This window comes from Bos grunniens, chromosome 28 (assembly GCF_055505025.1).
Source record: "Bos grunniens cultivar Pamir isolate PY7600 chromosome 28, Bosgru_T2T1.0, whole genome shotgun sequence".
In the NCBI taxonomy this organism is placed as follows: Eukaryota; Metazoa; Chordata; class Mammalia; order Artiodactyla; family Bovidae; genus Bos; species Bos grunniens.
The window spans coordinates 33987574-34011388 of record NC_141192.1 but is presented as its reverse complement, the minus strand read 5'-3'; the positions used below and the strand labels follow the sequence as shown (position 1 = coordinate 34011388).

The following is a 23815-nucleotide window of genomic DNA, read 5'->3' as shown; positions in this document are numbered from 1 at the left end:
TGAGCTCTTTCGAATCCTAAAATATAATGCTATCAAAGTGCTGCACTCAACATGCCAGCAAATTTGGAAAACTCAGCAGTGGCCACAGGACTGGAAAAGGTCAATTTTCATTCCAATTCTGAAGGAAAGGTGGCAATGCAAAAAAATGTTCAAACTACCGCACAATTACACTCATCTCACACGCTAGTAAAGTAATGCTCAAAATTCTCCAAGCCACGCATCAGCAATACGTGAACTGTGAACTTCCAGATGTTCAAGCTGGTTCTAGGAAAGGCAGAGGAACCAGAGGTCAAATTGCCAACATCCACTGGATGTTGGACAAAGCAAGAGAGTTCCAGAAAAACATCTATTTCTGCTTTATTGACTATGCCAAAGCCTTGACTGTGTGGATCACAATAAACTGTGGAAAATTCTGAAAGAGATGGGAATACCAGACCACCTGATCTGCCTCTTGAAAAACCTATATGCAGGTCAGGAAGTGACAGTTAGAACTGGACATGGAACAACAGACTGGTTCCAAATAGGAAAAGGAGTACGTCAAGGCTGTTATGTTGTCACCCTGCTTATTTAACTTCTATGCAGAGCACATCATGAGAAATGCTGGACTGGAAGAAGCACAAGCTGGAATCATGATTGCCAGGAGAAATCTCAATAACCTCAGATATGCAGATGACACCACCCTTATGGCAGAAAGTGAAGAGGAACTAAGAAACCTCTTGATGAAAGTGAAAGAAGAGAGTGAAAAAGTTGGCTTAAAGGTCAACATTCAGAAAACTAAGATCATGGCATCTGGTCCCATCACTTCATGGGAAATAGATGGGGAAACAGTGGAAACAGTGGCAGACTTTAATTTTTTAGGCTCCAAAATCACTGCAGATGGTGATTGCAGCCATGAAATTAAAAGGTGCTTACTTCTTGGAAGGAAAGTTATGAGGAACCTAGATAGCATATATAAAAGCAGAGACCTTACTTTGCAACAAAGGTCCATCTAGTCAAGGCTATGGTGTTTCCAGTAGTCCTGTATGGATGTGAGAGTTGGACAGTGAAGAAAGCTGAGCACCAAAGAATTGGTGCTTTTGAACTGTGGTGTTGGAGAAGACTCTTGAGAGTCCCTTGGACTGCTAGAAGATCCAACCAGTCCATCCTAAAGGAGATCAGTCCTGGGTGTTCATTGGAAGGACTGTGTTGAAGCTGAAACTCTAATACTTTGGCCACCTCATGCGAAGAGTTGACTCATTGGAAAATACCCTAATGCTGGGCAGTACTGGGGGCAAGAGGAGAAGGGGACGACAGAGGATGAGATGGCTGGATGGCATCACCGACTCGTTGGACATGGGTTTGGGTAGACTCCGGGAGTTGGTGATGGACAGGAAGTCCTGGCGTGCTGCAGTTCATGGGGTCGCAAAGAGTCGGACATGACTGAGCGCTGAACTGAACTGAATGCTGTACATTGGATAACTGTCATTTAACATTGACATATTTTCCTTTATGCATGAGATGCATACTCTAATGAGATTTTCTTGCTCATTATTTTATCAATAGTGGCTTGTAAAATAATTGTTAATTTTGTTTGGTTTTCTTGCGGCTTTTATTCCTACATTAAAAAGAAATCTAGGCACTCTTTCATGCATTTATTCACTTTTTGATGTACATTAATATTAGATATAATAGATGAATAATGACCACATCCACTCTGGAGTAACATACATTCAATTTTTTGGAAAAACAGCAAAAATACACATTACGTATGAACTTAACAAAATACTACAAAGTTCTCATACTTTAATTCTTCTTTGTAAAGAAAGGATGGTCCTTCTGTATATGGTTAGAATAAATAAAAATACTTTCAAAACTGAAATAATTTTAAACCTTTCAAGATTTTCAAGAAACAAAAATAACTTTAAAAAACCGAAAATTTCCCCAGTAAATGGATATCAAATTATAAATGCTTATAAGACAATTAAGTTGAAAAGGAAAACATCTCCCATGACAGTGAGTCATTTGGATGGTGGGTTTCCTCAATGCTGTTTCATGGGACACTGGTTCAGTCACTCTTGATATCTGCATATTCTAGTCTAAGGGTCCTTGGATTATTTACCTCTGTATTTAGATGTCTATCTGACTCATCCTGTTTTTGAAGGCAGAGACACCTATTCATTCTTTCTGTAATCCATAGTATTCCTTCAATTAATTTGTCTTAGTCTGATTCTATATGTTCAACTCTCAAGAGAATTCTTATAAGTATAGTCTACTTATTAAAGTCAAACAAATTTCACTATTGGGAGCTCCCACCCAACCTTTTCATATGAATTATTTGTTTTGGAAGAGTACGGATCGAAATGTTATGCTTTTCATTGTTTTATTCATGTGGAGATATAATTTGTCTTGACATTTGGATTCTTCTATGAGTTTATATGAGTTGGATTTAAGATTTAATGTCAAGAAATCACAAGAGAAGAATATATAAGGGTGTTTAGTCCATCAACTTTTATTTTAAAGGATGGTAGTTTAAAGGAGCAGATAGTATATGATTAAAGTTTTCAGACTTGAGTTTGTAGTCAATATTGTTCATATATTTCAGCATTCAACAAATTCAATACATTAAATGTTAACAAAATCTACATGTAATCATCTGGATGAAAGTGGAAAACAACTCTTTGTACTACAAAGATCAAAATTTAAATAACTTCATCTTTCTCACCCTGTTTTGCATAATTTTTCCTGATCTTATTTTATATCTCTTGACCTGGGGAACCATTACCCTGAACAGGCACAACTAATATGATGCCAGTGTAAAGCAATTGTATTTATCTTTCTCTCATTGCCTCTTAATGTCGTCTCAGTGAGACTGATTATTTCCCTGCTCCTATATGAAAATTCATACAGGCTTCCCAGGTGGCTCAGTGGTAAAGATTCCGCCTGCCAGTGCAGGAGACACCAGAGACACAGGTTCAATTTCTGGGTCAGAAAATGCTAATTGAGTGAAAGTCACTCAGTTGTGTCTGACTCTTTCTGACCCCATGGACTGTAGAGTCCAGGCCAGAATACTGGAGTGGGTAGCCTTTCCCTTCTCCAGGGGATTTTCCCAGTCCAGGGATTGAACCCAGGGTTGGGAAAAGCCTCTGGAAAAGGGAATGGCAACCTACTCCAGTATTGTTGCCTGGAAAATCTCATGGACAGAGGAGCCTGATGGATTACAGTCCAGGGAGTTGCAAAGAACTGAACACAACTAAGTGACTGAATACGCATGTACATTGGAAAATCCAATAGTCCAGTGACTTCCTGATATCTTCTATCAGACACAGGGACTGAATTTAGTAATACTCCATTAGATATACTCCATCTAATGGTCAAGGGTCTAACAGGTCTTCCCTTCATTCCCAAGCTCCCTAAGGAGCAGGACCTTTAGTCAGAAGAAATGAGTGAGAAGGCTGCTCTGCTTTGAGACTTTAGCCCTCTCATAAATCCACATCTGGTTTAGTCCTCCTCTTCATTACCTCAAATCACTCTGTTTGCTTATCTCTATCTAAGGTAAGCTTATCACAGTTATCACACTTCATTGGAAACAACTGCTTCCTCTGTTTAAAGACAGGACTTAATGTTTTCTGCATCCATGCTTTCCTAATGCTTTACATAGTAGGCACATATGCTGGATGAATACATTCATAACTGGAATTCTCAAAGCTCTTGTGTGGCTTTTAAGAAATTCAAATGTGTTGATTCTACCTGGGAGATTTGATTCAATAGATTTGTTAAAGTTTCACAGGGTATTTTAATTTACAACAGAGTTGAAATCCACTGAGCTGGATGTAAAAGTTTTGGTATTAATAGCTTCGACACTTTAATTAAGAGAACTTTACACTTTTAATCTAAAAATGAGTTTTAGAATAAGAAATCTTAGGAGGTTTTTCCAGTTTTTCCTCATTCTGAATAAGATTATTTAATATACCCTCTATATTTTAGGACTAATAAGTAGGTATTGATTTCAGTATCAGTACTGAAACAGCTATGCCAACTTTTCCAGTTATTCTGTTTTAGTAAGTTTTATGCAGATGGTCTAAGTTTAAACGTAGACCTCAATATATCTTTATGTTACATAGTTAGAATAGGGGAAAGGACTTCTCTGGTGACTCAGACGGTAAAGCGTCTGTCTACAATGTGAGAGACCTGCGTTGGGAAGATTCCCTGGAGAAGGAAATGGCAATCCACTCTAGTACTATGCCTTGAAAATCCCATGGACGGAGGAGCTTGGTGCAGGCTACTATCCATGGGGTCGCAAAGAGTCTGGCACGACTCAGCGACTTCACTTTCACTTTCACTTTCAAAAGACAAAGAAGGGAAAAAGGAAGGTGTGAAGACCTCAGGTAAAACAAACAGCCCTCCTTGCTAGCCCGATTTACATAGGGCAGGCCTGGGGGGAGGAGAAAAGAAAACATATAAAAAGAGAAGCCAAAACTGAGCAGGGGGCAGGGGTACTTCTCTTCTCTTAGAGTCTTTTGGGTCAGCCCACCCTCACACCTCGAAGATGTATTTTCCTTTGCTTGCCAAATAAAACTGAGCTGTAACACGGAGCTGTAATGCTGGTCCGTCCGTTGCTTCAAATCTTTGCTGTGGCAAGACAGAGCCAAGGAAATTACATACTCCCCGGACGTATATACTGCCATGACTCAGATTTAACCTGGATAAAGCAACCTCGGCTTGGACCCTAGGAGACGGAGGCCAAGCACAGCAGAAGCCCAACTTGGCGAAAGCTCCTGTGGTGGAAGATGAACACAGAAAACCGAGCACGGGGAAGTGACAAAAAGCCCAGCATTTTAGAAACCAGGACAGCAAAAACAACGCAGCAGAAAGCTCACGTGGCTCAGTCTCAGATTCCAGAAGACCTCTGGTTGAGGTAGGAGGTCCTCACTGCTCTACCTGGAAGGACATATGGATAACAAAATCTTAATTCCTTTGCAACCTCTTGATTCTTGTTTCCTTGAACCCCCCATGAATAGGTGAGTGGCAGTGGGTGCAACTGAGGGACTCTGGCAGGGGCTACTTCGCAGCTGTTGCCCAAGTGGGTGGGGGTTCTTCTGTCCTTAATCTTCTTTGTACCAAAGATCAGGCCAGTGAAAACTGTGAGCACAGGTCAGGTATTTGGCAGATTTTCCGGCAGATTGTGAAGGGGATTCCTCGGCACGTTTTTCCCACTGCTTTTTCCTCCCGTCCTTCAGCTCCTCTCTCCCAGGACTTGAGCCCCACGAAAACCCACGGTGCCTGGCTTCAGGAACTAATGACCCTCAGGCTCAGGACGTCTCATTGAAAAAAAAATTCAGTGAGAGACACAGTGATAGGTAAGAGGTGGATTTGTTCAGATTCAGAGAGAAGCACACTCCACAGGGTTTGGGCCATTGCAGAGCGTGAGTGAGTGCAGCAGACATGAAATGTGGTGTGGTTAGTTTTTTATGGGTGGATGATTTCATATGCTGATGAGTGGGAGGGTCATTCCAGGGAACCACCCACTCCTCAGTCTTTTGACAGTGCCTTGGAACTGTCCAGGTGCCTCAGGGTGTGTCACTTAGCTTGCAGATTGAGGATCAAGGTTTAGTTGAATTTGACTTGTCATCTTGGACCCATGTAATTTTAATTGGTTTATGCTATGCCCTTGGGCTATGTCAGTCTTTCAAAAGTCGTGCCCTGCCCCCTTCCCTCCAGTTTCATGCTCTTCTCCTGAGCCCCATCCGGGCCCACAATGTTGCCTTTACAATCTTCTCCAGGGACAACCAGAAAATAGCTGGACCTTGGGAGGAAAATACTGTATAGTATCCAATCCCTCTACATATTCAGGCCTTCATCTTCCATGTTTCCTATAACGTGTGCAACAACAGCATCTCTCAGTGAACACTCTAGGGCAGGTGACAGGCACAGAATGCCTGCTAGAAGTCTGTCTGTTGGTAGCATCCCTTCAAGAGCAACTGGGCTTCCAAGGATACTGTTAGCCACTTTGGGGGTTAGCCCTGCAGGCCATCTGGGCCCAAACCATTGCCAGCCTTCTCATAAAATTACAAACATACCCCTAGATCAAATCTCCACTCCACTTTTATGGAACATCTGGTCAATTGCCTCTTATCAGTTTGTTCTTAAGCCATTTACTAACTCCTACAACTGGAACCCTGCCTCTTTGTAGGCAACATTGCTCCACCCAGCTTATTATTAAAATACTCTTAATACCTCTAACAGGACCAGATAACTCACTCCTTTGTCATTACTTTTGTTATTACTTAACCTGATTCTATGACAATGAAATGTTTACCATTGGAGACACCCTAAGCTTCTCTTATGAAAGACTAAGGGAGGAAATCAGTCACTTACATTCCCTCAGAGCAATAAGAGGATAAGGCTTATGGTTGTTTCACCAGACTCCCAGTCTCAGGGCACAGACTTGGATTGCTTTACATCGTGATGGGAGAATGGCACTGAAACATGTATATTATCATATGTGAAACAAATCACCAGTCCAGGTTTGATGCATGATACAGGATGCTCAGGGCTGGTGCACTGGGATGACCCAGAGGGATGGTATGGGGAGGGAGGTGAGAGGGGGATTCAGGATGGGGAACACGTGTACACCCGTGGCGGATTCATGTCGATGTATGGCAAAACCAATACAATATTGTAAAGTAATTAGCCTCCAATTAAAATAAATAAATTTATATTTTAAAAAAATTTTTAAAAAGATATCTATTCCCATCCATGGTAGACAAACCAGCAATGAGTCACAGCCCCTTAATCCTACCCAGCACTGATCATGCTGGAGACTTTGGGGACTCCCAACTCCAGTCCGAGGGTCCCAGGAGGTTGACATGCCTCAACCTGCCCAGAGACTCAATTTTCTGGAGGCCACTGTGCTTCAACCTGCCCGTGGTTTTGATCTCCAGGAGGCTGTCACATCTCTGCCTGCCTGGGGATCTGCCCCCTGTCCTGGGGATGGCTAGCTTTCAGGTTGCAACAGTACTGGGTAGGATAAGATTCAGAAAGACTCACCCCTAAGGAAGTCGACCCATGGAAATAGAAGGAAGCTTATTAGTTGTGGGACTGTGCCTGGTCTCAGCAATAACTCAGCAGTCCAATGGGAACCCCATTGCCTTTCTGGAAAGACTAAAAGAGGCCCTCCAAAAGTTTACCAGTCTGGACTTAGACTCTTACGAGGGACAGGTGATTTTAAAGGACAAATTCCTATCCCAATGTGCATCAGACATCAGGATAAAGTTACAACAGCTACAGCAGCAAGACCCTGCTGTCTCTTTAGATGAGATGGTCCAGACAGCCACCAATACCTTTTATAACAAAGAACAGGAGAGGGAGGCCAAGGTCCGGGAAATGGAGAAAAGAAAAGAGACAAGGCATGCCCAGATGCTGGCCGCCCTCCAGGGAAGCCATATGGCAAACACCAAGTCCTTGAAGGACAAGGCATGAGGCAAATGCCTAATCTGTAGACAGGCAGGACATTGGGCTAAAGAGTGTCCAAACCGTGACAAGTCTCCTAAAACAACTAGCTACAAATGCCATCAATTGGGACACTGGGCAGCAGTCTGCCCTGGGGACCCAAGAGCCTCAAGGTCAAGTACCAAACCTTCCCTCACAATGGTTCAATGGACTGAAGTGGCCGAGGAAATGGACTCCTCAGCTGCCCTCCTGCCTACCCCAAGGGCTCTCTCCCTTTTCACTCTTGCCTAGAAACTTTGGACCACTGGACAAAACCCCAAGAGGGATTCTCAGAAGATCCTCTGACCAATTTTGAGGAAATCTGGTACACTGATGGAAGCAACTTTGTCATGGATGGAAAAAGAAGAGCTGGATATACAGTAGTCTCCACTTTTGAGACCATAGAGGCTAAACTTTTGCTACCAATACTCCAGCCCAATTAGCTGAGCTCATAGTCCTGACTCGAGCTGTCAGGGAAAAGGAAAAAGAGTAGCCTTTTACACTGACTCCAAGTATACCTTTCTGGTGCTACATGCACATGCTGTTATTTGGAAAGAAAGAAGCCACTTGACCTCCCGAGAGTCCCCAATCAAATATGGTGATCAAATTCTTAGACTCTTGGAGGCAGTCCATCTGCCCGCTGAGGTTTCAGTCTCCCACTGTAAAGAACACCAAAAACGGAGCATGGAAGTGGCACGAGGAAACCAAGCAGCCAATCAGCCACCTAAGAGAGCAGCATTACAGAACAATGACCTAATAGGGGTTGCAACCTTAGTTCCACATATTAATTTGCCAGAAACTCCTTCATATACTGAAGGTGAGACTCTTAAAGCTAAGAGTGAGGGCTTTTAAGATCATATAGGGTGGTTCCAAAAGGAGGGACTCCTTTTTCTGCCTGGGAACCTCCAATGGAAATTGGTTAACTCCTTACATGCCACCACTCATTTAGGGGAAAAGGCCCTCCAAAGATTACTAGAAAGGTCCTTCAGAGGAACAGGCCTCCAAACAACTATAAAGCAAGTGGTCTCTTCTTGTCCCACTTGCCAATTAAACAACCCCCAAGGAACTCGAAGACTCCAGCTGACCCAGTCCATCCAAAGGCATGGGACCTACCCAGGAGAGGACTGGCAGATGGATTTCACCCAGATGCCAGTTTCTCAAGGGTAAAAATGCCTGCTAGTCATGATAGACACATTCACAGGATGGATTGAAGGCTTTCCCACCTGGACTGAGAAGGCTGAGGAGGTGGTAAAAATACTGCTCCATGAAATCTTTCCAAGATTCAGTCTGCCCAGGTCATTATAAAGTGACAATGGGACATCATTTACTTCTAAGGTCACCCAAGGGGCCTCTAAAGCATTGGGCATTTCTTATCATCTCCATTGTGCCTGGAGGCCTCAGTCTTTAGGAAAAGTATAAAGAGCCAACCAATTCTTAAAGTCAGTGATAAAAAAGGTAACCCAGGAGACCTCCCTTGGATGGAAGGAGGCTTTACCAATAGTTCTCCTCCACACTTGTGTTGCCCCTAAGGAACAAGTTGGTCTTAGTCCTTATGAGATGCTATATGGGAGACCTTTTGTTTATATCAGTGACCTCTTCCTAGATCCAGAGGCTTAGACCCTCCAGTCTTATACCATGGTCATTGAACAATTTCAACAAGATATATGCTTGTGGGGTGTCAACAAGGACCCCAAAGATTCTAAAGAGCCACCACGATATGCTCCAGGGACTCAAGTCCTAATTAAAGTATGGAAAGTTGGGTCCCCAAAGGCTCAATTCCAGCCCACATGGGAGGGCCCCTACCCTGTAATACTTTCTACCCCCACAGCAGTCAAGGTTCCCAGGACATGACTCCTGGATTCACTACTAATGAGTCAAGTCATGGGAGAAAACATAACAGGACACTCAATCCACCTATGAGCCCCTGGGAGATCTCAGATACCTATTCACAACTACAGATGAGTGCCATTCTAATGAACAGCCCCAAAGCTAAGTTTCTGGGGATAAGATTTCTCAGGACAGCTCTAAAGAGACAACACAGCTTGGCAGGGGTTGTACTCCAAAATAGACAATAGATCTCCTGATCCCTGAATAAAGAGCAACTTGTGCCATCTTGAATGAGATGTGTTGTTTCTGGGTAAATACCTCCAGCCAAGTTAAAGAAAGCCTCACAGTCCTCAAGAAAAACATTCTAGATGCTACAGGACCTCAAAGAATGAGCTGGAGAGTTCTTGGGGTGGCTACAATCTCTCTTTGAGGGATCCTTCTGGCAATGGGGAATTTGGAGTTGGCTAATGCCCCTACTAATCCTTATTATCACCATATTGATGCTGCTTATCATTCCTCCATGTATCATCAATTGTCCACCTCATTTTGTCTCTGCCCAGGTCAACAGGCTACAATACGCAGTGCCAGTTTAACAAGGATATATAAAACTACAGCTGACCACAGAAAATACCACTCAGCCTTAGATGGACACTGCTATAAGGACTCTGAGGCTTGAGACTAGCAAGAGGGGGAGGCCCAATGCCCCTTATCATCCCAGCTCAGTGGGGTGTAGCCAGAGAGACCTTGACACCCCTATTCACAAAGAATTGGGCCTCCCATATCTTAAGGGGGGAATTTTAGGTGGTTAGAGTAGGAAAAAGGAGTCCCAAATGGCTGTGGCTAAAAGACAAAGAAGGGAAAAGCCTGTGAAAATAGAACAAGAGAAAGTCCACGAATCCCAGTGAGGACCTCAGGTGAAACGAACAGCCCTCCTTGCTAGCCCAATTTACATAGGGCAGCCCCGGGGGGCGGGGGGGGAGAAAAAAACATATAAAAAGAGGAGCCAAAATTGAGCAGGGGGTGGGGTCTTCTCTTCTCTCTGAGTCTTTTGGGTCGGCTGCCCTCACATCTCGAGGATGTGTTTTCCTTTGGTTGCCGAATAAAACTGAGCTGTAACACGGAGCAGTAATCCTGGCCCATCCGTTGCTTCAAGTCTTTGCTGTGGTGAGACAGAATTGAGGAAATTGCACACTCCCGCGACATATATTTTTTAAAAAAGAAAATGACACTTGTATAAACATATTATAATATTAAAACATTGAAACATCAGGGCATTGTGATGCAAATTGTCTCCTCTTCTCATTTTGACATGTAGGTCCAGTGGCTATTTGATAACTTTAATCTGTTACAAGTTATTCTCCTTTTTTGAAAAAGAGTATTTATATTTTTAATGGTGAAAAGGGGCAAAAATGTCTATAGAAAATGCATAAAACCTTTAAGATAGATGGTGTGTAAGTAGAGTTAGTTTTATTATTTTTAAGGAAATGGTTACTTCAGCATTCTAATTTACTGACTTTTTTTGAGATTACACCAAATATCTTTTAATAATTCAACAATATTGTGAATCTATAAGACATATTGCACATTTGGTTGTCAAGAAATGAGAGGAACGAGATTATGCTGTATGTAGGATGCTTGTTAAAGAAAATTCTTCTGATGTTACTACTTTCTCATTTTCAGGTTTATTAAACAGTTTGCTTGGAAATACAGTGTTATTAGTGATAAGTAGGAGCTGTTTTGGAGAAGGCAATAGCACCCACTCCAATACTCTTGCCTGGAAAATCTCATGGACAGAGGAGCTTGGTAGGCTGCAGTCCATGGGGTCGCTAAGAGTCAGACCTGACAGCGACTTCACTTTCACTTTCCACTTTCATGCAGTGGAGAAGGAAATGGCAACCCACTCCAGTGTTCTTGCCTGGAGAATCCCAGGGACGGTGGAGCCTGTTGGGCTGCCGTCTCTGGGGTCGCACAGAGTCGGACACGACTGAAGCGACTTAGCAACAGCAGCAGCAGCAGGAGCTGTTTATATTCTTTTCTGACTCCTTGTATGAAATGCCACAACATTTTAAGTTATTTATTTGGGGTCATTGACCTTTTCATTAGAGTAAAATGACTTGGGTGGGGGATAAATTTGCATTAAGTTTTGTAAGCTTAACTATCTTTTTTGCTAATTAATACTTATCGTTCAGTTACATTTAAATATTAGACTGTCTTTTAAGATACCCTGTAAATAAGGTTAACTTTTAAAATTGCATTGATGCATCACTTTTATATATTTAAATGTAACTTGCTATTTATAAAAGTTTCCTTGCTCTCCAAAGATATTAATTGAACTATCATTCTTGATTTGACCTCTGGAACATAGTTTAGGAAATATTAAGTATTCTTAACCTTTACTGAGAAATTCCAACCATCAGTGTGATACTTACCCTGTGGAATGCTTCACCTCTAATATATTTTTCATCCACCAATTTCTCTATATTAGGCTAGTTTTACAGTCTTTAGTTTTCAATGCCAAATCACACCATACTGATGCCAGACTTTTTATAATTGGGCTAATGAATATGCTTAATTCTTTTAACATGTGAAGAATTCAGAGAGTATATTACACTGTGGAATGAGCCAAACATAGTTTTAAGATGTGTATGTGTAATTATGCTCTGTAGATGACATGTTACTGTTGTTAAATTATAACACAGAGAATATTAAAGAAAAGTGAAGGCCATGTGAAATCTTAGCCAAGAGATAATAAATGAGGCAAGAAACGGCTTACCTATTATGGCCAAAAAGGGAGAGTTTATCTTCCTTTCATATTTTACAAAATGTTTTAATGCAAAAATAAGGAATTGTCTCAATAATACTACCATAAGGAAGCGTTGGGATTACAGTGTTTGGACATAGACTGCATTCTTTTCTGTTGCAAACTGCAGCTGAGGGTTGAAGATTTTCTTTTCTGCAGCAACTTCATGCTTTAGACCTTGTAAATCCTGAGGAAGTGACTTACCCAATGCATATATTTAGAGATTTTTCTGGGAAGTCAGTAAATAGTCTTTTGTTTTATTTATTTTTCTATTTTGCTTTTTTCGTTAAGAATAAGCATTAGAAAAATACGGATTGTGGTTGTACTGTGTTGAGCTCCACAAGACAGTCTAATGCAATTGAGAAAATAAAGTTTTTGTAATGATAACTTGTTTATGGAACAGTTGATAGGAAGAAAATCCATTTAACCTGTGAAAGCTGTGATCCTTTAGAACAAATCATTGGAGAGTTCATTTTACAGTTGAGAAAAATGTGTGATTGGAGAGGATGGGCCTGAAGTTGAGATATTCCAATTCTGTTTGATCCTGGCCAATTTTTGTAACTTTTGTTTGATCCTTGGTTTTATCTGTAAACTGGAGATAGTAATATCAATCTAAAAAGACTGTAGCTGTGACAAAATGAAGTAATGGATATTAGTGTCACCTGCATGGTGACACTTTGAATTTGGGGGGAATTAATTGAAATTCTGGAGAAATTTCTTGCTCGTTTTTTCTTGGTCTTTTTAGGACATGCAGTAAGAAATACATACAGCAGGTGTGCAGTGTTGATCCTTGTATTTTTGTATTTTTAAAGAAAATCATATGCAATTATGAAGTTAAAATTCTTGTGATGATGATAACTCGTTTATGGAAAACTTTGACTGGAATAGAAACTGTCTACTGCACATACTGAAAGGCCACCTGGATTCCACTTATTCAAAGGTATCCATTAACCACTTAGTTTGTGTCTAGCACAGCACAGTAGGGAGTGGGGATGAAGGATACCGTATCAGATTACATTTTTTGAGTAGTATTTGGGGAAGCCAAGCCACGTAGTTGAAACCATGCAAATAATAATCATGCAATATATATTTGGGTGGGATTTTTATTATAAAACCTCATTACTAAAATTTAGACTACTATGAGGTAAGATTAAAATTAGTAAATTTGTAAAGGCCATCTACAAGAGTGACTGGTACAAAATAGAAGCCCCATAAGTAGTAGGCTTAAAATGTATTTATGTCATTATTATATTTTTTCCTAAGAAATAGAAAAGTGTTCAGGAAGAAAGCTGTAAAACTACAGGCCAAATGCTTCTTCCTTTGTGACACTGTATTGAATATTCAGAGACTTTGTTAATCTGTGTCTCTATTAATCTGTGCTTCCATGGACTTCCCAGGTGGTGCTAGTGGTAAAGAACCCACCTGCCAGTGCAGGAGACCTAAGAGATGCGTGTTTGATCCCTGGATTGGGAAGATCCCCTGGAGGAGGAAATGGTCAACCCACTCCAGTATTCTTGCCTGGAGACCCATGAACAGAGGAGCCTGGTGGTCTACAGTCCATAGGGTCACAAAGAGTCGGATACAGCTGAAGGAGACTTAACACACATACATCTGTGCTTCCATAGGTTCTAGCCATAGCAGTATTAGTGATCGGTATGTGTTACATGCAGTTAGTGGTATCTTCTCCTGAGTACACCAGACATCCTCATGTGAGCTGGTAAGATCTTGTGCAACCATATAGTCTCTGCCCCTAACACAGAACATAAGACTTTAATAATGGATATTCTTTGTATTAAATAATGGGTTTTAAGTTGGACATGAAAAGACACATTACATTTGCATTCATAGCAGGACATGAGGGTGCAAGGTGAGGAGGTCACCCAGGAGTGTTTACAATCTTTAGATAGAGATGTGGAGGTTGAAATGAACATGTCATTTTGTTCTTCATTCAACAAACCCCTATTAAGCAGATATTTGGTGCCAAACACTTGAGTAAAAACAGATATAGTCTCTCCCTCTGGAACTTTATGGACTAGTGGGAGAGATCAACATTAATCAAACAGTCGTAAGTACACATTTATGACTGTGATAAATTCCCCTAAAGAGAGATACATGGGGCTCTAAGGCAGTGTTTGACCTGGTCAAGAGAGGACAGAATGTATGTGCAATTGGGTGATGAGAGAAGGGGGATGATTCCTATCAGAAGGAGCCACATTGCAGACACTACTTGATGGTCTAAAAGAAGGTTGTGGAACTGGCACAAAAGTATCTTTGGAGAATGTCATGGGTTGTCAGCCTGAAGAAGGCACTGAGACCAGATCAAGTAGGGCCTTGTAGGTCACTTGGAGGAGTATGGAGTTCCTTATGAGTCTAACCATAGAAAGACCCCGAATCTCTCTTTCTAAATTTATTTTATTCAGGTGTGGCTGATTCACAAGGTTGTGCTAATTTCTGCTGTACAGCAAAGTGATTCAGTTATACACACATATAATTTTTGTCATATTCTTTTCCATTTTGGTTTATCACAGGATATTGAATATAGTTCCCAGTGCTATACAGTAGGACCTTGTTTATCCATTCTACTTATAATAGTTTGCCTCTGCTAACCCCAAATTCCCAATCATTCTTCTCCCTTGGCAACCACAAGTCTGTCCTGTATGGGAAGACCCTAAATCTTTCTTTTAAAACTTTTTATTTTATACTGGAGTACAGCTGATTAACAGTGTTGTGGTGATAGTTTCAGGTGGACAGAAAAGCTCCTTAGCCACACATACACATGTATCCATTTTCCCCTCAACTCCCCTCCCATTCAGGCTGCCATATAACATTGAGCAGAGTTCCCTGTGCTGTACAGTAGGTCCTTGTTGGTTATCCACCATAAATATAACAGTATGCACATCAGACACTAAATCTTAAATGAGCAGTGAAGGACTGAAGGAAATATCAGAGTTTCACGTTGGCATTTTGAAAAGCATAATCTGTCTGCATGAGGGGTGATGCAATGGAGCAGGGCCAGGGTGTATTCTGATTGAGGTTTCTGAGGAGCTGGTGAGATCTTTGGAATGGTAGACCCCAGTGCTAGTGATGGAGACAGAGTAGATGGATTCTGGGACAAAGAAGAACTAATAACTCATTACAAGTGATTTAGGACCACTAAGAATCAAGGTTGAATAGGTAGTATTGGGACCAGGTACCAAATGACACAGCCTTAGGCCTAATAGGTCAAACCCAATACAGATGTTATTTCGCCTCTCTGTCTTTACTTTACCCATCCGTCCCTCTTAATTCATTCATTCAGTCATTTACTTATTTTTTCATTCACTCAGAAATTATTGAGTGCCTACTGTGTGTCAAACACAATGCCAGATTCCCTCGCTGACCTTAATTTCCCTTCCCTCTGTCTTTCAATTTATCATAGTATTTCTTACCAAAGTGCAACTCAAAGCCTCTTCTTCCAAGAGCACTTTGTGGATCTTCCCAGTTAGAAATAACAGACTTCACTTATCTTCCCCCACCTTGGAACTGCCCAGCTCTCAAGCATTAAGTTATTCCACTTTACCAGTCATCCTTGGTCAGAGAGCTTCTTTTTCACCTTTGGTTTCTTCCATTGGAACAGAGTTCCATAGAATATACGTACATGGTAAATGATTTTTCAGTTGAGTTAAAATAAATGAAAACAAAAGTGGGGAATTTTTCATGAGACAAACTTAAATTTCCTCCAAATGATGATTGGATTTCTATGATGCCTCTAGTTTTATGTGCTATTTTTTTTTTTCATGTAGAATCTAAAATATGCCATTCATTGTAATTGTGTTGTTTCAGAAATCTGATGGTTTAGGTAATCTAACCTGTCTTATGACAGAGGTGTCTTTCAGTGGCATGCTGGAGCCACCTTATTCCAGTTCAAGAGAGCCAGCTGTGCCCATCTTTTTCTAGCTCCTTTTTCAGTGATGTTGCTTCAGTAGCTTGAAATTGGCAATGCTGACATTGTTTTCACCATGGAAATTGGCACCATGGATATTGATGCTATAAATCAGAGATTTGTCTCCCCACCCCCCACCCCCACCCCCCGGCCCAGGAAGCTGTTTAGTAATTATTTTCTGGCACACCACTGCTGTGAATTCAAAATACAAAACAAGATTAGTGGATTAAATTAGTCCTCAAACATACATGTGTGTACCATGTATGTCTATGGATGCACATGCGGATTGATTTGAAGCTGTTTTTAAGATATATGGAAAAAAGTAAAGATTAGAAGTTATTCTAATCTTCCTCTTGTATTTCATTTACTCAGTTGATCATTCAACCAGGGCGCTACTGGTCAAGCTGATTACAACCTATTTGGTGAGAGATAGCAGAGATTCCTCTTCAATAGAATGAAGATGGATTTGAAATGAAAGGAGAGACCATGCAGATTAAGAAGAGGAAATAGATTTAAGAATGATGTAGGAGATTTAACCAAGAGTGCTTGGTAACCAGTGAGGTAGTAAGGAATGGAGGATAATTGCCAATTTTCTAGATCGTGCAGGTGGGTAGATGATTGTCTCTTTCTAAAATGAGAATACAGGTAGGGGTATGGGTTAAAGGAAGGTTTGAAGGGCAAGCAGAGGTGGGTGAAGGAGATAGTTTAATTGGGGGCACGGTAATTTGAAGTTATTTCAGAATATTTAGATGGTGGTTTGAAATATGTATGTATTTGGAGATTGGAAAGAGATTGGGTCCTAGTGAATTAAAGTAATTACCATGTAGTGGTAATTAAAGATGAGTGAGAATATGATGGGGTATTAGTCAGGATCCCAGCAGGAAACAGATGTCATACTCAAATGGGTAATTAAGGAGAATTTGATGAGAAGACTATTCATAAAGGTTATGGGAAGGATTAAGGAAACCAACTGAGTTAGTGAACCACACTGGGATTAGTTAGGAATAGCAGAGAGTCTTTACCACTCTTATGCCTGGACCCAAGGGAAGAACACGGACAAGCGGAAGCTGAATCTGTAGATGTAACGTTAGGGGAGAGTTGCCCAGTAGGACCCGTAGTGTCCTGTAGAGGAACACAGCCACTGCCAGGCCTCGGCCCAGCAGGAAAAGAGCCTGGATACACCTGATGACCTCTCTCTCTCCCTACCCTCTGCCCTTTGGCCTCCCATTAGCCAAATCCATAATGAAGCCCAAGGGCAGGCAAATACCTTGAGGCTCCATAGAGGAGCCTTGGGCACAGTACAGGGTAGAGAAAGAGGTGGCGGGGTGGGGGGAGGTGGGTAGAGTGGACCTAGAATTTCAAATGGAAAACAACCAATAAGATAATCTAAAGAGACTGATCCAGGACAGAACTTGTAGAGGCACCAACACTGAAGAGCTGGTAGAAGGAGAAGCCTGAGAAACAGCATCCAGAAAGACAAGATGCTAACCAGGAGTGGGTCATTTGGCTGAAAGGAAGGAGAATGACCTAAGAAAGAGGAAACAGTTGTTACATACAAGGGAACAATCTAATAACAAAACTCCAGAAAATGTCCAGAATATTAGCCACTTAAGGTCCTTGATGACTGTTTTTACTTCACATGGTGGTTTGCACAAACACGGTTAGAAAATTGGTGGTAGCCACAGGAACATATTTATAAAACCCCATGTCTTGTTCTTGAGTCAGACATGGAGAGAGGGATAGAAAGGTTGCCATCCTAAACGGTGGACCTCTCCCCTCCAGTATCTGCTCTTCCATGCGTGCCCCCGACTCTGCACACACACAGTCTGAAAGGTACATAAGGGCAGGCGAGTAATCATCACCTTGAGTCCACCATGACATTGTCCGGGAAAAGAAGGCGGTGGTAACTTCTAGCAACAAGAATGGAGTAGCTTTCTCCTTTCAGAAGCCTCTTGGAGTCTGACAGTAGCAGCTGCACAAGCAAGAGTTCAGCATTTTCCACTTCAAAACTGGTGGTGGATTATTTGACGTAAATGATGAGTAGTACTACACCTGGTCTGGCGTAGTTTGAGTAAATATTTCAGAGTGCAAAATATGACCTGGTTGTGAATTGACAAGAGTTGGGAATCATTGCATGGGATACTTTAAAGGAAAAAGATAGAGGTCTTTGTATTGAGTAGGCAATGTCAGGAAACTAGCATTTTGAAGTGTAAGTGAAATGCGTATAGGGAAGGGGACTGTACATAGAAAACATCCCCTGAAAATTTAAATGAAGCAAAATAATGCTTAGATGCAGAAACATTTAGTCATGAGAATACTTCAGGCGAGAATTGTTTTCCTCTTAACCTTTGGTGATATCTCACCAAAGAATTAGTAACATTTGCCCTATATGCTATGGGGTCACAGAGTGAAGTGACTTAGCAGCAGCAGCAGCCCTATATGTTTCTGGTTTATTTTTTAAATTACAAAGTATAACTTCATTAACAAAACAACTACACCAAAAACGTTAATATACCATCTTAGCCATCACTCTGATAAATTCCTTTTAAGACTGTCGTTCTCTGTGCCGCTCTTCTCTATATATTAGGTATACCATTTTATATATAGTTTTCCTTATTAGCTCTATATGATGGCCATTCTCTCTATTACTTTGTAGCATCATTTTTAGTGGCTGAATAACAGTCTGTCCAGAATGGTCTTAGTTTTCTCTGTGTTTCTGGGAGTTTGTGTTTTTCCATGTTTTCACTTTTACCAGTATACTTAAGATGAGGTCTTGGTACCCAGGATTTTTCCCCAAGTATTGGGTTGTTTACCTAGGAAATCTTTTGGAATTCCTGAAATCAGATTACTAGGAGCAGAAACATTGGGAGGAATCTTGATGCAATTTGCAGCTAGTTGATATTACTGTTTCTTAAGCTCACCTTTGAATAAATACAGTTTTACTTTCTTCAGCCCTTTGCTTCTCTAGCAATTCCTGCAACTAAGTAAACATAGTGGTTTTTACCTTTGGACCTGTAGAATTCAAATGGTAGTGCCTCTGGGTAAGAGGGAAATTAACAAACTGACTTAAAAACTCATCATCCCTGTGTACAAAATTAAAGATTGAATAAGGTTTGAATGCATGGTTCTTAAATCATTATCTGTGATTTATTTCCATCTAATTATGATTTGCTGTAACACTTCAAACTAGATTAAAAAGGCTAGCTGTGATCTTGTAATGGTACCCAGTGTAACATATGCTCTAAAACCAGGATGTAATTGCTATTATTCAGTACCATTTAATGGGTTTCACTCTCACCCCAGTAAACACTGCAGAGCTCATGCATGTGGCACATATTTTTTGTGGTTTTCTCTTTTACATTTCTGAGAATGTGCTGATTTTTCTTATCTGGTGTTTTTATTTGGCTAGTCTGATTGCATTTTTCTTCTTTTTGGATATGATTTTCTCCCCCATTTCTGTCAGTATTTTCTGCCCATCTTAATTATCATGAGTTTTTCTTACCATATTATGACAGTTCCTTTGAATTGTCCAAAACTACTTACATGTGTGTTCTGCCATCTTTCTACTTGTTAAGCTTATTAAACTTGTGAGTGCAATTAAATATAATACAAGTTCAAATTATATAAATCATTTTATTAAGTAAATAAATGCCAAGACACTCCTTTAAATATTTTTGCACTGTATAAAAATAGGTAAAATCTGTAATTTTACACATTTAAAAAATTTTTCACTTTTGATTCCAGGTTAAGTCAGTCACTTTCTCAAATACATAGACTTTCATAAACTCTCAAGAAATACCACCATGCATCAGTCTAAGATAGTTTCAACATTTACAACATAATAGGTAGGCTTCTCTGGTGGCTCAGATGGTTAAGAATTTGCCTGTAATTCCAGAGACCTGGATTCGATCCCTAAGTTGGGAAGATCCCTTGGCAACATGAATGGCTACCCATTCCAGTATTCTTGCCTGGGTAATCCCATGGACAGAGGAGTCTGGCGGGCTCAGACATGACTGAGCAACTAACACCTTCACTTTCAGGTATAGTGACCACTGGATACTGTTTGATTCATTGATCAAAGTGATCAGAAGAAAACCATGTTCAACCAGCTTTTGGGAAAATATTGACACGTGTAAACTCGGTAGACTCATTATTTTTATTGAGACTATTTTTAGAAGGCTGAGCGCCGAAAAATTGATGCTTTTGAACTGTGGTGCTGGAGAAGACTCTTGAGAGTCCCTTGGACTGCAAGGAGATCCAACCAGTCCATTCTGAAGGAGATCAGCCCTGGGATTTCTTTGGAAGGAATGATGCTAAAGCTGAAACTCCAGTACTTTGGCCACCTCATGTGAAGAGTTGACTCATTGGAAAAGACTCTGATACTGGGAGGGATTGGGGGCAGGAGGAGAAGGGGACGACAGAGGATGAGATGGCTGGATGGCATCACTGACTCAATGGACATGAGTCTGAGTGAACTCCGGGAGTTGGTGATGGATGGGGAGGCCTGGCATGCTGCAATTCATGGGGTCGCAAAGAGTCAGACACGACTGAGCAACTGATCTGATCTGATTTTTAGAGTAGTTGTAGGTTAACAGAAAAGTTGCAGAGAAGATGCAGACATTTCGCATATACCCCCTGGCCCTGACACATATAGCCTTCACCAGTTATCAACATCCTCCACCAGAGCAGCACATATTTTACAATTAATGAACTTATATTGACACATCACAATTACTCAAAGTCTATAGTCCACATTATAGTTCACTGTTGTTATTTATTGTACATTCTATGGATTTGGACATAATGACATTTGTCCATCCATATAGTATCACACAGAATATTTTCACTACCCTAAAAATCCCATGGGCTCTGCCTGTTTTGTCTCTTTCCATCCCTTTAACTCCTGGTAACCACTGATCTTTGAACTCTCTATAGTTTTGCCTTTTCCAGAATATCATATGGGTGGAATTATACAGTATGTAGCCTCTTCAGCTTGGCTTCTTTCTTTTATTAATGTACATTTAAGTCTCTTCTATGTATTTTTATGACTTGACAGCTAATTTCTCTTTAATACTGAATAATATTCCACTGTCTAGATGTACGCAAGTTTATTGATACATTCACCACCTGAAGAATATCTTGATTGCCTTCAAGTTTTGATAATTGTGAATAAAACTGATATAAACCTCCAAGGTCTGTATAGTCAAAGCTATGGTTTTTCCAGTAGTCATGTATGTGAAAGTTGGACCATAAAGCAGGCTGAGTGCTGAAAAATTGATGCTTTCAAATTGTGGTGCTGGAGAAGACTCTTGAGATTTCCCTGGACTACAGGGAGGTCAAACCAGTTAATCCTAAAGGAAATCAACCCTGAATATTCAATGGAAGGACAGAAGCTGAAGCTCCAATATTTTGGTTACCTGATGCAAACAGATGATTCATTGGAAAAGACCCTCATACTAGGAAAGATTGAAGGCAGAAAGAGATGGGGGAGGCAGAGGATGAGATGGTTGGATAGCATCACTGCCTCAATGGACATGAACTTGAGCAAACTCTGGGAGATAGTGAAGGACAGGGAAGCCTGGTGTGCTGCAATCTATGGGGTCACAAAGAGCTGGACAACACTTAGTGACTAAACAATAACAGCAAACCTCCATGGGCAGGTTTTCTAAGGATGTAGGTTTTCAGCTCCTTTAGATAAATACCAAAAAGCATGATTGCCAGATTACAGGGTAAGAACATGCTTAGTTTTGTGAGAAATTGCCAAACTGTCTTCCAACATGGCTGTACAATTTTGTATTCCCACCAGCAATGAGTAGAGTTCCTATTGCCCCACATCTTCTCCAGTATTTGGTGTTAGTGTTCTAGATTGTGGCCGTTTGAGAGCTGGACTATAAAGAAAGCTGAGCACCAAAGAACTGATGCTTTTGAACTGTGGTGTTGGAGAAGACTCTTGAGAGTGCCTTGGACTGCAAGGAGATCAAACCAATCAATCCTAAAGGAAATCAGGCCTGAATATTCATTGGAAGGACTGATGTTGAAGCTGAAACTCTAATACTTTGGCCACCTGCTGCGAAGAACTGACTCATTGGAAAAGATTCTGATGCTGGGGAAAAGATTGAAGGCAGCGGGAGAAGGGGATGACAGAGGATGAGATGGTTGGATGGCGTCACCAACTCGATGGACGTGAGTTTGAGTAAGCTCTGGGAGTTGGTAATGGACAGGGAGGCCTGGTATGCTGCAGTCCATGGGGTCACAAAGAGTTGGACATGATTGAGCAACTGAACTGAATGGATATGGTGGTATATTGCTGTTCTTTTAATTTGCATTTCGTTGATAATTTACGATGACAGGGTAGACTCAATTTTATAAAACACTTTCCATGCCTAAAATGACAAAGCTTTCTACCCTCCAGATACAAATGGACAAATATGTGTCTGTATATTTCTTCAAATACACACACACACACACACACACATATCAAATGGCTTATAGGAATTTAGCTCCTTGATGTTTTCTTGTTAGTATTTTGTTTTTCAAACTGAAGTGTAGCCTGGTCCATTGATTTTTCTGTAATAGGTAAATTCATTGTAAGATAGGAGTTTTCAGAGCATGAGAGAAGAGTAGCTACTAAAGATATCTTAGTTACTTTGAATATTCAGTAAATAATAGAAAAGCATTTTCAACATACAGTACATCATTAACATGTGTTCCTTTTGGTTGATTTTGGAGTTTCTTTTAAACCAGTCTCGGCCTCTGATCCATATATTACAGTCTTGAGCCAAAGTTTTAGCTGTGAATGATAGAATATGAGTTTCACAATCCTTGCATATTGGAAAGGCTAGTGAAATTAACTCATTTATTGTCTTGTCCACAAAATATTTATAGGCACCTACTATGCTTATAAAATGCTCTGGGGTATAAACTTAATTTACATAATAAATCTATGCAACCTAGTTTATTTATCCTCTAAAATAAATTTATGAGGTTTATAAGGATCACATAACAGGTTTTTGTTCAATCAATCCTTCTCAGATTATCCAGTCTGCTTCATTGATTTTCATTCTCAGGAAAAGGATTTTTAAAGTCTATAAAATAGTAATTAAAATGCCTGGGGATAAAACTAGGCATGCCAAATAATAAAATTAACAAGGTTCAGTGGATCTACAAGACACAATAGCCTCTTTAATAACAAGGAAATAAATATTATCCCTAAAAGGTACTGTGTGTGGACTTAGGTTGGAGCAAAAATAAACTCACAATTCAAGGTCAGGCCCTGCTTTTCAAGGAGAAAAACTTACTCTCAGTGTAAGTTCCCTGAGATTTCCTGCCTTTCTCAAAATATGCTGTAGTTTAAAGTCAGGATAACATCAGTTACCACTTGAGTGCATATGATTCATTTCCTTCATTTAGTGCTTGTTAAGTACTCTGAGCTTCCCAGGTGGCCCAGTGGTAAAGAACCCACCTGCCAATGTAGGAGATGCAAGAGATGTAAATTCAGTCCCTGGGTCGAGAAGATCCCCTGGAGGAGGAAATAACAGCTCACTCCAGTATTCTTGCCCAGAGAATCCCGTGGACAGAGGAGCCTGGCGAGCAACAGTCCATGGGGTCACAGTCAGACACTATTTAGCGACTAAACAGCAAACAAGATGCTTTAATGTTGAAGACCCAGGTTCAGTCCCTGGGTTGGGAAGATCCCCTGGAGAAGGGAATGGCTATCCATTCCAGTATTCTTGCCTGGAGAATTCCATGGACAGAGGAACCTGGCAGGCTACAATCTAAGGGGTTGCAAAGAGTTGGAC

At 40.8% G+C, this 23815-nt stretch overlaps 1 protein-coding gene across 4 annotated transcripts in view; it reads left to right on the top strand.

Annotated features, from left to right (window-relative positions):
* Window positions 1–23815, top strand: part of CHRM3 (cholinergic receptor muscarinic 3) — a 558540-nt gene that overhangs the window by 30458 nt on the left and 504267 nt on the right. The gene's annotated exons all lie outside the window — the stretch shown is intronic.